At 48.7% G+C, this 14,330-nt stretch overlaps 1 pseudogene; it reads right to left on the bottom strand.

Annotated features, from left to right (window-relative positions):
- Window positions 1-9,421, bottom strand: part of LOC148162897 (acrosin-like) — a 39,741-nt pseudogene extending 30,320 nt beyond the window's left edge.
- Between the last annotated feature and the right edge of the window lie 4,909 nt (window positions 9,422-14,330).

Here is a 14,330-nt window from a genome sequence, read left to right as displayed (position 1 = left end):
CCCACATGAGCATCTGCTCCTTTCATCAGGGCCTCACCTCAGTCTCTCTGAGACACGGACTCAGAAGTCCAGACTCACCGTGTTTCAATCAGCCCCCCTCCCCCCAATGGACCTTCCCTGACTGACGCTGTGCTGGGGTCCAGGGTCCTTCACTCCTCCCTCTGCATCCTCACCATAAAGTCCAGCAGGACATGAGGCCTCCCCTCTGCCCAACGAGGGAGGCCCTTCTCCTTCTGCCAAGGCATCCAGGGTCTTTGAGACCCGGATGCGGAAGTCAGGACTCACCACGTGTTCCCAACACCCCCCCCCCTGCCACCCCGGACCTTTCCAGACTGAGGCTGGGCGGGGGTCCAGGGTCCCTCAGTCCTCTCTCTGCATCCTCAGCTTGAAGCCCAGCAGGACCAGGGCCCGCCCCTCTGCCCACCCAAGGGAGATCCAGCAATTGCACTACTGGGTATTTACCACAAAGATAGAAATGTAGGGATCCAAAGGGGTGTGCACCCCAATGTTTATAGCAGCAATGTCCACAACAGCCAAACTGTGGAAAGAGCCAAGACGACCATCGACAGATGAATGGATAAAGAAGACGTGGTATATATACACAATGGAATATTATGCAGCCTTCAAAAGGAATGCGATCTTGCCTTTTGCAACGACGTGGATGGAACTGGAGGGTGTTACGCTGAGTGAAATAAGTCAATCAGGGAAAGACATATATCATATGACCTCACTGATATGAGGAATTCTTAATCGCACGAAACAAACTGAGGGTTGCTGGAGTGGGGGTGGTGGGGGGGATGGGGTGGCTGGGTGATAGACATTCCATAGGGTATGTGCTATGGTGAGTGCCGTGAATTGTGCAAGACTGTTGAATCACAGATCTGTACTTCTAAAACAAATAATGCAATATAAGTTAAGAAAAAATAAAAAGAAGAAGATAGCAGGAGGGGAAGAATGAAAGGGGGGAAATCGGAGGGGGAGACCAAGCATGAGAGAGGGTGTACTCCGAAAAACAAACTGAGGGTTCTGGAGGGGAGGGGGGTGGGGGGATGGGTAGCCTGGTGATGGCTATTAAAGAGGGCACGTTCTGCGTGGAGCACTGGGTGTTATGCACAAACAGTGAATCATGGAACACTGCATTAAAAACTAATGATATAATGTATGGTGATTAACATAACAATAAAAAATTTTAAAAAACAAAACAAAAACAGCTCCTGGATTCATTAATTTGGTCTTCTTGGGTTTTGGTTGGTTTATAGTTTAAATTTCATTTGTTTTTGATTAATCTTTATTTTTTTTCTTTCTACTGGCTTGGTTTTTATTTTGTTTTCCGAGTTCCTTTAAGTGTAATATTATGTTTTTTATTTGATATTTGTCTTGCTCTGTGATGTATTCCTGTACAGTTATAATGTCTCCTCTTAGAATAGTTTTGCTGCATTCCAAAGATTTTGGATCATTGTAGTTTATTTTCATTTTTCTCCATATATTTTTTGATTTCCTTTTTTACTTCTTGTTTCATCTATTCAATATTTGGTAGAATGTTATTTAGCCTCCATGTATTTGTGCTCTTTCCATCTTTTTTTCTTGCAATTGCTTCCTAGTTTCATACCATTGTGGTGAGAAAAATGCATGATACAATTTCAATCTTTTTGCATTTGAGACTTTTTTGTGGCCTAACATAGGATCCATTTTGGAGAATGCCTCATGTACTGGAAAAGATTGTGTATTCCAATATTTTTTAAATGAAATGTTCTGAATATATCCGGTAGGTCCATCTGGTACATCGTGTTATTCAAAGTCATTGTTTCCTTGTTGATTTTCTGGCTAGATAATCTATCCATTGATGTGAGTGAGGTCTTGAAGTCCTCTATTGTATTACTGTGATTACCTTCCTTTATGGCTCTTAAGAGTTGCTTTGTGTATTTCAGTACTCCTATATTGTGTGCAAAAATATATTGTTTTACGTCTTCTTGTATCTTTCAGCACTTTTAATGTAACATGCCACACCTCTCTGGCCTGCAAAGTTTCTAAGAAATTTATTGATAGTTTTATGTCATTTCCCTTATATGCAAGTTTTCTTTTCTAGTGCTTTTTAAGATAATTCTCACTTTATCAATACTATTTTGCCATGAGGTGTCTTTGTTTGCACCTCCTTGCTTTGATTTTTTGGGGGGAGGGTTTCTTTGTGCCTCCTGGATCTGGATACCTCTTTCCTTCCCCAAATTAATGAAATTCTCAGCTATTATTTTTTCAAATAAATTTTCTGCCCCTCTTTCTCTCTCTCCTTCAGGATTCTTTATAAAGTGAATGTTATCAATCTTGATGATACGCTGAGTTCCCTTCACCTTGTCACATACTTTATTATTCTTATTTTCTTTCTTTTTTGCTGTTCATCTTTGTTGTTTTCCATTAATCCTCCTTTAGCTCCCTGATCCATTCCTCTGCCTCATCTTATATGCTATTGCTTCCCTCTACTGTATTTTATTTCAGTTCCTGAGTTCTTTATCTAAGTCTGGGTCTCTTTTCAATATGTTCTGTCTTTGTATGACTGAGAGCCTACAGTCTTTTCTCAAATCCCATGAATATCTTACAGCCATTACTTTGAATTTATAACAGTCATATCGATTATTTCTCTTCATTTAGCAATTTGATGCAGTTTTGCCCTTGTTCTTTTGGGATATATTCCTCCATCTCATTATTATGTGTAACCCTCTGTGCTTGTTTCCTATGTATTTGGAAAATAAGCTACATTTCTTGACCTTAACAGTCATGGCTTTTTGAAGAAGAGGTCCTGTGTTGTCCAGCAGCACAATGCCCCGGTTCACCAGAACCAGGTACTCTAAGGAGGTCTCTATGTGGATTGTGTGCACTTTACTATCATGACTGACTAGAGTTTCCTTCAGTCCATTTGGCTGCAATTGACAACTGTGCTTGTTACACCAAGAAGGTTTTTGACCCTGTGCTGTGAAGGGACCAGCCTGCTCCAACATGTGCTAGAAGTTGGAAGGTGACAGCAGTCAGGAAAATGCCTGCCTTAAGCTCATGTGCAGGGGCTACTTGAAGGATGATATCCTTGCCGTGTGCCTTGAGGCTCCCAAAGTGGGCAGTAATAGCAGTCATACCTGCTATGGCTGCCCTTGCCCCAATTTTTAATTCTATCTCATTATGATAAGGAAAGCTAGTTTGTATGACTTTACCCTTCTTAAAATGTTGTTAATAAATGTTTATTGTTCTTATATAAGGTCTATCTTGGAAAATGTTCCATGTTCCCCTAGAAATCATGCCAAAATTTCTATATATATTTAATATCTCTGGGTTTGGTATACATATATTTATAATTGTGAAATGTCATTATTATTGTTATGTGTCCTTTTGCTTTCTTACAGTTTCATGTTTGTGTGAATTTAGTGTAAATGCCACTGATCTCAATCGGTTTCTACTTCAGCACAGTCTATTTTTTTTTATTGTTTCATTAACAATCTATCAACGTCTGTCCTTAGAACTAAGGAGAGTATCCTGTAGGCAGCATAGTTATTTTCTCTTTTTAAATCCATTCCATTCTGTCAATCTGTATCTTTTGAATGGGACATTTAATAGGATTACTGGTGGGAAAATAACTCAATGCCTTTTTGTTAAGTGTTTTCTTGTTATAGCTATTGCTGTCCCTCATTACCTTTTTTAATGCCTTCATTTTGTTGATTTTTTTAATAATGGGATGCTTTTATTTACCTCCTATTTCCTTTTGTCTGTAGTTTATTGATACTTTATTTGTCATTACCATAGTGTATTTGTTTGCTGGGGCTGCCATATCAAAGTATCGCAACCTGGGTTGTAATTAATAATAGTTAATTTCCTCACTTTTCTGGAGGCTACAAGATGGACGTCAAGGGGTTGGCAGAGTTGAATTTTGTTGGGAACCCTTTCCTTGGCTTGTAGACATCCATCTTCTCTGTCTGTCTTTACACGGCTGTAAGTCTAAAAGTGTCTGTATCTTAAACTCCACTTATATGAAATCACGTATATTGGATGAAGGTGACCCATATGATCCATGTTGACTTAATTGCCTATTGGAAGTACTATTTCCAAATACAGACACTATAAAATAATGGAGGTTAGGATTTCAACATATGAATTAAGAGGGGACCCAATTCAGTCCACAACACATGTGGATTACAAAAAAATGAGTTCTACAATACATTACGTTACTGATATCATAGATGAGATTTTTGTATGTGTGGGCCCATTAATATGTATTTATAATAATTTTCAGGTTTGGTTTTTCAAATCTTATAAAAGAAGTAAAGGTGGACTTCTGTGTGTTTTGGTCAAGTTCTCCACACACAAGTCACTTTTAAATTTCCTTAGACTCTCATCCCTGCATTTTTTTTTCTAGAATTCTTGGATTTGTATTAAATGTCTCTTTGTTAATGTCTTGCTTCCCCCACAAATTGTAGCTCACTGTTGCTTTAATGATCCACTGCAACTGTCCCTGCCATCAGAGGCCTTCCAACTATGCCACTTTACCCATCACTGTTCTGAGCCAGGGACAGACAGAAATCATATGGAGATCCCTCCACAAGTCAGTACTTTATAAGCAAGTATGTTCTTCTTTTGTCTAAATGATGGAACTGAGAATTAAGAAGTGTCCTCCTGACTAAACCACACTGCTCCAGCTGGGGGTATGGCAAGGGGAGGCACAATTCCACAAACTTTCCCAACATTTTGAGTAAGGACTTTTTCTTGGTTAAGGATTCACGTGGCTTTTGCACCTTTTTAGCTGGTTTCTGGAGTTCTGACAAAACTATGTTTGTCCATATGTTGTGCTTTATGGAGTGTCTGTGGGAAATGAGGGCTGGCACATTCTAGCCCACCGTCTTGATGTTTTGTCCAAGATTCAAGGGACAGATGTGTCAGCAAGGTTTTAGTGTGCCTGAAAGAATGTCATCAGATATACTGATTTATCTAATCTGTTCTCCTCATGACACATCTGCTCTTACTCCCTTCCTAGGACGTGATCAAAGGAAACCAGATACTGTTCCATGTCTATATTGTCATTATTTGTGTGAATTTAAAGGGGCATCTGTATCTAAAGTGATCTCCTGACTTTCCCTTGGTATGGTTTTTGGGCTCAGACACCCAAATGTGTGGATGCAAACTGTGTCTCGTGTGGTAGAAAAACAGGCATTTGTTAAGTAAGGTTGGGAGTCTACCCTCCAGCTGGGAGGAAGTCAGCCATGAACAGTGATGTGATTGCATTGGGCTGGATATGTGGTTGGAGAAATTTGCTGTATATAGTAGGAAATACCTTCTTTAGTTTCAGAGTCTTGTCTTGGTGGAGGGAAAAGAATCTTCACAGTAACAATCACTCAGCTATCTGATAGGTGTTTAATCGGCTGAGTCCTCTGAGGTAAGTGAAAAGAAATTTGCAAATGACACTATAGATAAAGGGCTGGTATCCAAGATATATAAAGAACTTCTCAAACTCAACACCCATAAAAAATAATCAAGTCAAAAAGTGGGCAGAAGATATGAACAGACACTTCTCCAAAGAAGACATACAAATGGCTAACAGACACATGAAAAAATGTTCATCATCATTAGCCATCAGGGAAATTCAAATCAAAACCACATTGAGATACCACGTTACACAAGTTAGAATGGCAAAAATGGACAAGGCAAGAAACAACAAATGTCGGAGAGGTTGTGGAGAAAGGGGAACCCTCTTACACTGTTGGTGGAAATGCAAGTTGGCACAGCCACTTTGGAAAACAGTGTGGAGGGTCTCAAAAAATTAAAAATAGAGCGACCCTATGACCCAGCAATTGCATCCTGGGTATTTACCGCAAAGACTCAGATGTAGTGAAAAAAAGGGCCATGTGCACCCCAATGTTCAAAGCAGCAATGTCCGTAATAGCCAAGCTGTGGAAAGAGCCGAGATGCCCTTTAACAGATGAATGGATAAAGAAGGTGTGGTCCATATATACAACGGAATATTACTCAGCCATCAGAAAGGATGAATACCCAACTTTTATATCAGCATGGATGGGACTGGAGGAGACTCTGCTAAGTGAAATAAGTCAAACAGAGAAAGTCAATTATCATATGGTTTCACTTATTTGTGGAACAAAAGGAATAGTAGGGAGGACATTAGTAGAAGGAAGGGAAAGATGAGGGGAGTAGAATCGGAGGGAGAGTTGAACCATGAGAGACTATGGACTCTGAGAAACAAACAGGGTTTTAGAGGGGAGCGGGGAGGGGGGATGGGTTAGCCCGGTGGAGGGAATTAAGGAGGGCACATACTGCATGGAGCACTGGGTGTTATACAAAAACAATGAATCATGGATCACCATATCAAAAACTAATGATGTAATAATGTATGGCGACTAACATAATAAAATTAAATTAATAATAAAAAAAAGAAATTAGAGTGCTTTGATGAGTTTCCTACAACATATATTGAAAAGGAAAATATGCAATTATATTTAAAGAGATACATTTCAGTTTGATGATTATGTAGTGTGAATTCTATTATGCATCTGACATGCATTTACTCAAGTGGGAGTATTTCATAGGTGGCTATGTTATCATCATATTGCTTAAGTGATTTATGTGAAAAGAATATAGAGTTAAGTATTTGAGATTTATTTGGTCTTATATCACATATGAGTCATCCCAGGTTTAAAGACAAAGGGGATGAAGACCACCTTGTCACAGTGAGATAGGGCCAGAGTCTGGTACCAGTGTGTACTTCTAATGTAAGAAAGCATGACCCTGGAACATCCTTGTATTCTTGATGGGGCTAGTGAACATTTTTTTTCTAGTAAACATTTTTGATTCTTTCTTCTCTAAACCATAACATTTTGCATTATATTAAGCACAAATTCATATCCAACAATATTTTTGAAATAATGAAAATATTTAAAACAGGTAAAGTATTTCAGGAATTAGGAGCCCTCAGTTTTCCATTATCAACGGACAGAATAGCTTTCAGTCTCTCTTCTCATCCCCAGTGTGACTGGGTAAAAAGTCCATGTGGTCACCTGTGGAAAGCTGAAAGGCCTAACCTACTCGTCAAACCCTTGCTGCCCACTGCTGGCCTGCCAAGAACCCTGTCCCCTCTCTCCAGAGAAAACGAAGTCACTCGGATTGAGGGGGGGGTGGATTCTCGCATTGTGACCAGCGAGGGTGGGGAGCAGAGGTTCACTGAGGTCTGGAGGGCTGGGTTCTGGGGTCTCAGAGCTCAGAGAGCACATGACATGTCCCTTCAACTCACAGATGGGAAATGGATGTCCAGAGAGGGGAGGAGTTGGCCCGCAACCACAAAACCCCATCTTGAGCTCTTCTCCAAGTGCCGTTTCAGGGGACAATCCCCCATTTCCAGAAGGTAGCAACTGGGGTTCCAGGCCCCAGATAGAGCCACAGCCCATACCCCATTCGAAAAATGCCCAGGTTCTCCTGGGGCTGCATGCACCCTTCCACCCAGCGACCGCACGAGCCATCAGTGGTGAGGTTGTGGACAGGGGACTCGGCTGCCAGTTTCTCTCGCTCTAAAAGGGGACAGTGTCCCGCATTCTGGTGGACATTACCACTAGGCACCACATATGTCCCCTGCACTTCAGAGACCACTGAGGAAATGACCTGCCGTGTCCCTACCCCTGTGAGAGCCCCTCCCATACTCACCTTTCTCTTTCAGGAATCCCCAGCCAGACACCCAGCAGGCCTAGGGAACTCGAGGTGGGCCTGTGCTAAATTGGGGCAGGCAGCCCCTTCCGATGAATTGCCCACAGGGAACGGGAGGGGTGATCTTCATGAGAGCGATGTCATCGTGCTCTAAACTGGGGATGTATTTCTCATGAATGATGATTTTCTCGACATATCTCTCCTGTTGAGGCAGCTTCGCTGGCTTTTCATTCCCATACACAATTTCCCTTGTTCCAAAAATCAGTCTCCAGTCATATACTTTTCTGTGGGCACAGAGGCAAGCCAGGTCATCCTCAGAAAGGACGGACTTGACAGAAACCTCTGGTGATCATGATCCTCAGAGCCCTCCTCAGCAAGGGCCTGGGACCACCCACTCATGGTCTGGTTGCCACAAAGCCCAGAGCCCCGGGGAGACTGTGCACATGGAGCCCTGGAGAATGTCCCTTTCTGGGAAGAGCCTTTCTGAAGACCCCCCTCCACGTGCTCCCACACGTACTTTTTGGAGACGAAGCAGTGGGCAGCCGTAAGCAGCCAATGGGAGTTCAGCAAGGTGCCTCTGCACGCATGGTACATTCGGTTATTATGGGACATGAATACCTGGAGGCTGACCATCCAGGGCCAGGGCCCGAGGGTTCCACTTCCCGGTGGGTTCTGCCTGAACCATAACCCACAGGGGGCACTGGGGAGAGACCAGGGGCACAGTTCAAACCAAGAAGAGGCACAGCCTGTACTCGCAGCTGCATGATGGGGGAATCAGGGCTAGGGGGCTGGGCAAAATGGGGCAACCGGGAGTGTGGAGGGTCCGAGGGGGAGCTGCTGAGGAGAGGTGCTGTCAGGGTGGTAGGGAAGCCAGAAGCTGCAGACTTCAGAACTGGTTTTGAGGAGTATGAGTTCTGGGGTCTTGTGGGTGAAGCCCCAAGTCGAGGAAAGAAGGCGCGCTAGGAAGCAAGACGGATGATAAGGGCCTTAGAAATATGGGAGATCCCAAGGCAGGGGGGAGGCTAGAGGAGGTGAGAGAGAGGTGTAATGGCTTGAGGTCTTTAGAGCCAATTCTGGGCGGGAGACTTAGGAAACAGCCACAGGGTTGTTGGGGCTGCGATGTGGGGTTGGATGGTGGCAGGAGGAGGGAGAGTAGCCACGGCAGTTCCAGTGATCCCAGGTGTGGGGAGCAGCGGGTTCCGGGGTGGAAGTTCTGGGAACTGGGGAGAGGCCACAAGAGTTTGGGGGTAACTTGGGGTCTGTCAGAGTCTAAGGTGGAGGCCCGACCCTAGAAGAATGCCATGAAAATACCCTGGGGTCTTTGGGGTCAGCCACAGGAGGAGCACCTCACTATCCGTGGGAAGAAAGGGGTTTCTAAAAATTGGGACTTGATGTGCAAGAGGCAGTGAGGTCAGTCTCTAGGTGAGGGAAGGACCCCAGCGTCTGTGCTATGGGAGGCATAGGAGCCCGGGGTCAGCCCTGGGGTCTCTCGGCTGATGAAGCTGGGAGCAAGGATGGTCTGAGTTGGGGATGTTGGTCACACCCGTGAGACCCAGGGGACTACTAAGGCCCAAGCTTGGCCTCCTTCCTAGCCCTGGACAGAGGGCGTCTGGGTGGGGTTTTGTATTCAGAAAACACCCTTTCCACCCCCCGGACATGTCCCTGACACATACTCACACGTGGCGTTATCTTTGGCAACCACAGACACTGCCAAGGCCAGCAGAAGGGCAGTTGGCAGCATCTCTACCATACTCCTGCCCCAGCCCGGCCTGGAAGCCCAGTGACCTCACAAACCTCTGTGGCCTCCTGACCAGTCAGCATGGCTACCACCCTCCCCCACCCCAATAGTCAGGCCAGGCAGGAGCCGTTTAGCTTAACCGGTCCAGGCTGAAACAAGATGCCAGCTTTCTGTACAGGCTCCTCTGCACCCCTCGGGGGATGGGGGCTCATGTGCAGCCCCCTCCCTCTGTCCCAAGGCCAGGATCTTCATTCCCAGTTACCCTTCAAAGATTCCGTATCATCTGAGGATCCAGTTTTGTGCAGTGTCAGGGTCTGCCCCTCATGCAAGCTGCAACCACAGTTCCTGTTACAAATCATGGGTTGAGGGACAGTTCTGTCCCTCTGTGTCAAGATGATGCAGCATGTCAAGGTCACAGGGTGTCGGGATCACCAGATTAATCGATCCTTAACCCTGTGTAGGGCAAATTGTCTTTCCCTCTTCCAAGTACATACTATCAGCACATTTTTCAAAGAGCCACTTTGAATTTCTCTAATTTAGGACTACAAAGCCCACCTTTCTATTCACTGCTGAGTATCACAGGGTCTGGGGTTTCCTACCTGAGTGTCTCCAGGTCTCCTCTCTGGGACCTACATGCAGGAAGATGTGTCTCCTATACCTGAGGGTCAGGAATTCTCACCACAATAACCTGAATATCCTGAGGTTTCATTTTTTCTGATTGTCAGGAGACGGCATCTCACCGACGGGAGCATGACAAATGCTCACCTCACATACCTGCATGTTAAGAAGTTTCACCTTCCTGTAGGAGTGTGAGGAGGTCACACCTCCACCTGCATGAAGGGCAGTGTGCCCTCCTCTCCCTGAGTGTAAGTTCTCCACCAGACCATCTGAGCATCAACAGGTTGTCCCTCGCCTACCTGTGTGTCAGGACACCTCATAGCTTCTTCCTGAGTGTTATGAGTTTTCAGATTGTCAAATGAGCTTTATTCTCCTACTAACTTCGCTAACTGAATGTCACACTTTCTCAGCTCACATAACTTTCAGGAGGTCACATGCCCTTCAACTGAATATCCAGTAGGTCTTATATATCTTTACCTGAGTATCAGGAGCCATCATCTCCTAACGCTAAACCTAACCCCTACCCCTAACCCTAGCCCTAACCCTAACCCTCACCCCTCACCCTCACCCTCACCATAAACCCTAACCCTAAACCTAAAACTCACCCTCACCCTCAACCTAACCCTAACCCTCACCCTAACCCAGGGCTAGTCAGCAGAGAATCTGGAAGGCCAGCCCTCCAGAGCCCCTGCTAGACCAGCCAGAGACTCCTTGAGCCCAGAGCGAGCCCTCCCCTGCCTGCCCAGCCACGCACCTGCCCCTGAGCTTCATGATGGCCTGTTCTTGACCGTGAAGGTGAGCTGGCCGACTAGGAGGGGAGTCCAGCTGGTGGGACAGGCTGTAGCTACAGGACAGAGTGACACGTCTGAGCTAGCAGGAGCCACGCTCTGGTCTCCCTCCCGGAGCCTGACTGGGAGCTGGAATCTGGGTGCCCTAGGGGCCGGCACACAACAGGGTCGGCACTGACCAGGGAGCCATGGTCCCCAGGGAGAGTCCACTCTGCCCTCTCCCCGCTCCTGCCTGGCCTCACCTCTCTTCACTTTGGGGCTGCAGGACCCGGAACCAGGCCCCATAGGGATGGCTCGGTTCCAGCTTGAAATGATTTTGCAGCCCCTGGAGCAGCTGGATTTCCTGGGGCCGGAGGGAGGACTGGCTGTGGACCAGGACTGGGCTGGGGAGGATGCAGGGCCTTCTGGAGAGTGAAGGATGGGGCAGGGGCCGAGTCCTGGGGCCACGGCTCATGTCTACAAAGGGCTGAAATCCCTGAATGCCCATGGGGTCCCTCATTACACTAACGACCCCCTTCACACTCGGGCATCCTGCTGGTGGGCCCCTCCTCCCCGGCCTCCTTCCCGACCCTCTGACTCCAGCCAGGGCTGCAGCCAGGGACAGGCTGGACCTCTGCCCTGGGTCCTGCCAGGAAGACAAGGCAAAAGGAGGAGAGGAGAAGGGGAAGGGGCAGACTGATCTTCTCCCTGTCCTGAGTCGGCCTCCACTGATGCCTCCAGGTTCACTGGCCCAGTCCTGCACTTAGCTGGACCCTGAGAGGGAGTCTGCATTCCAGGGCAGCTGGGTGGGGGGTATTCAATGACCTGTGTGTCCCCAGATGTCCTACCCACCTGGCCTTGCACCCTAAGGCCTGCCGCCCAGGGTGGGTGTGATTGCGGGGCCCAGTGGACTTTGGGGCCACAGAGCAGTCAGCTGTGGTGAGGGAATGTGGGGGACTGGTCAGGTGCAGAGCCATGGGGCTCATGTACATCCGCTGCAGGGCTGGTTCACCATACAGGTGCTGCGTGCAGGTCTCCTTTGCACACCTGGCCATGACACACCTGGCTGGCCCTCTCGGTGGGGAGGTCTGGGTGCCTGGTGCACCTGTCCCCCACCTACCCATGGAGGAGCGGCCACATTCAAGCGTCTCCATGTCCAACCCTCAGGGGCAGTTGGGAACCTGGGTCAAGAGAGGCAGGGACTGGCCCAGGACAACTGAGGGGTGCAGAGCCCAAGGAGCAGGGCTGCTCTCCAGTCCTAGGCCAGACCCAACCCTCCCATGAGGTTCGCTTTGGGGGTGAGAGCCCCTCAGATCCTCGGGGATAGCTACCCACCCCGTCCCATGTGGGGACATGACCTTGGCATCCGATGGACGTAGAGGCATGTGCACCTGCAAACCCACCCCCACACCCACATCACTCTGACTGCCCAGCTGGGGTCAGAAGGGGAGGGCACCCTGGGAACGAGGTGGGGACAAGGGGGAAAGAAGAAAGAGGTTGGAGACGGCTGGGCCATGGGGCAGGGCATCAGGACTCCTGGCAAGGACCCAGATCCAGAGCATGGGGAGGGGAGACAGGCCAGGCTGATGGTCAGGGTTCCCCAAGGGGCCCAGGGGGTTGCCAGGGCACTGGGAGAAGACAGGGTCTGGGTTCCGGTGTCCAACACCACCCTGCAAACTTGGGAGTAGGAAGAGATACCCAGCCCCAAGTCCAGAGGGCTATAGCACAAAAGGCCTCAGCTTACTCTTCTGTCACTTGGGCTGCAGAGATGCAGTGTCCCAAGGGTCCCACAGGCTTGTCGAAGAGCCTGTTGGCCTTGGATCGCCATCCCCGACCCCCTGTGATCCCAGTGCTGGGAAAATGTTTTCTACCCCCTCGAGGTCCTTCTCAGCAGAGGACAGACTCGGGGCTTGGGGGCCTTAGGACCTGGCTACGCAGAAGGTGGAAGAGCACAGGGCCACCAGTCTGGATACCAAGGTCAGGGCCCTCCTTGTTGCAGCCTCAGGGTCCCCATGTGGAAGAGAATCCAGAATCACTGCTCTGGTCAGGGTGAGGAGACCTTAGGAAGGAATGGAGCACCAGGACCGGAGAGGGAAACGGGGACAAGGGAGGCTTCTGCGGTTTCTCACATCGCCCATGGAACCCACGGGTCTGCTCCTGTGAGAGACACAGACACAGAGACAGAGAAGGGGACAGAGAATGAACACAGGACAGAGGGAACCAGGAGAAGTCACAGACTCCATCAGCTTGGAAATGACATCCCGGCATTTTGTGCCATTCCATTCCTGAGAGCGCCGTCACACAGGCCATCCACCCTGGATGGGATGGGATTCCACAGGGCTGTGTGACCAGGATTCAGGGGTGCCAGGGGCCACTGTGGGGACTGCCCAGCACACGGGCACAGACGAGGCCCTGGGACCTGAGCCTAACCATAATGGGAGCCCCTGGAAGTCTGCTTCACCAGGGGACAAGGTCAGAATCAGTACATTACTACCTTCACACGGGGGCTGGGACATAGGCAGGAGGGGGGTGGCTTTGCCTGGACCCCAGAGCAGAGCCAGGCCCCTCTGAGCTGTGTTCCATGCCAAGCCCAGCTCCTGGATCATCCTTGCATTGCCACATGTGCACCAGCCTCCTGTGGTAGTAGGTATGGAACATGTATAGAGGTCCTACCCCTAATGGCGAACCTAGAAGTAGAAGCCAGAATACCCCGATGTGCAGATGGGGAGCCTGGGGAGGCCCTGAGAGGCACAGGGTCTGTCCAGGGTCATAACCGTGGGCACACGCAGGAGCCAGGTCTGAATCCAGGTCTGTGCCCTCACAGCTGGGACACTGGCTGCACCCAGACTTCCCGGGGGCTGTGGGTGGGCTGTGTGGGTGTCACTGTATGGATGGGGCATGGGGGGAGGGTGAGCATTGAGCAGCGGGGGAGGGGGTTCCTCGGGGGGGCTCCTGTGTGAGGAAGAATTTGGGTAAGGGGACCCCAGGCAGTGGTGACCTCACTTCCCTGACAACAGAGCCCAACAGAATTTTGAACACCAGTAACCAGGCACCCACATTCCACAGGCAGCCCCCTGCCCAGCTCATTTCGTTGGAGATCCTCAAACCAAGATGTTCACATGTTGCCTGCCGAGGTCCGGAGGCTGTAGGCAGAAGAAAGCGCGCCCTGCATACGCTGTCCTCCGCTGGGGATTTCATGTCAGGGCTCCCCACCACCTCTGGCCATTTGGCCGGAAGGACAGAGGTGACACCAGGAGGCCCAGAGCCGGCCACCCAGCCCCACTCGCTCTGATGACCTGTGTAGCCCCAGGTGCCCTCCGTGTGTGTGTGTGTGTGTGTGTGTGTGTGTGTCTGTGTGTGTGCGTACGTGTGTCTGTGTGTGTGTGTGTGTGTGTGCACGTATGTGGATGGGGGTGTGTGCCTGTGCGTGTTTGTGTGTCTGTGTGTGAGTGTGTGCACCTGTGTGTGAGTTTGTGTGTAAAGGGGGGTCATGGGTGTGGGGCTACCCCGAGCAGGAGCAGGCTGAT

Source organism: Eumetopias jubatus, unplaced genomic scaffold, assembly GCF_037043125.1.
Source record: "Eumetopias jubatus isolate StellerSeaLion01/CBP00866 unplaced genomic scaffold, mEumJub1_p1.0 scaffold_12, whole genome shotgun sequence".
NCBI lineage: Eukaryota > Metazoa > Chordata > Mammalia > Carnivora > Otariidae > Eumetopias > Eumetopias jubatus.
The sequence above is the reverse complement of the archived record's forward strand: the minus strand, read 5'-3'. Positions and strand labels throughout refer to the sequence as shown.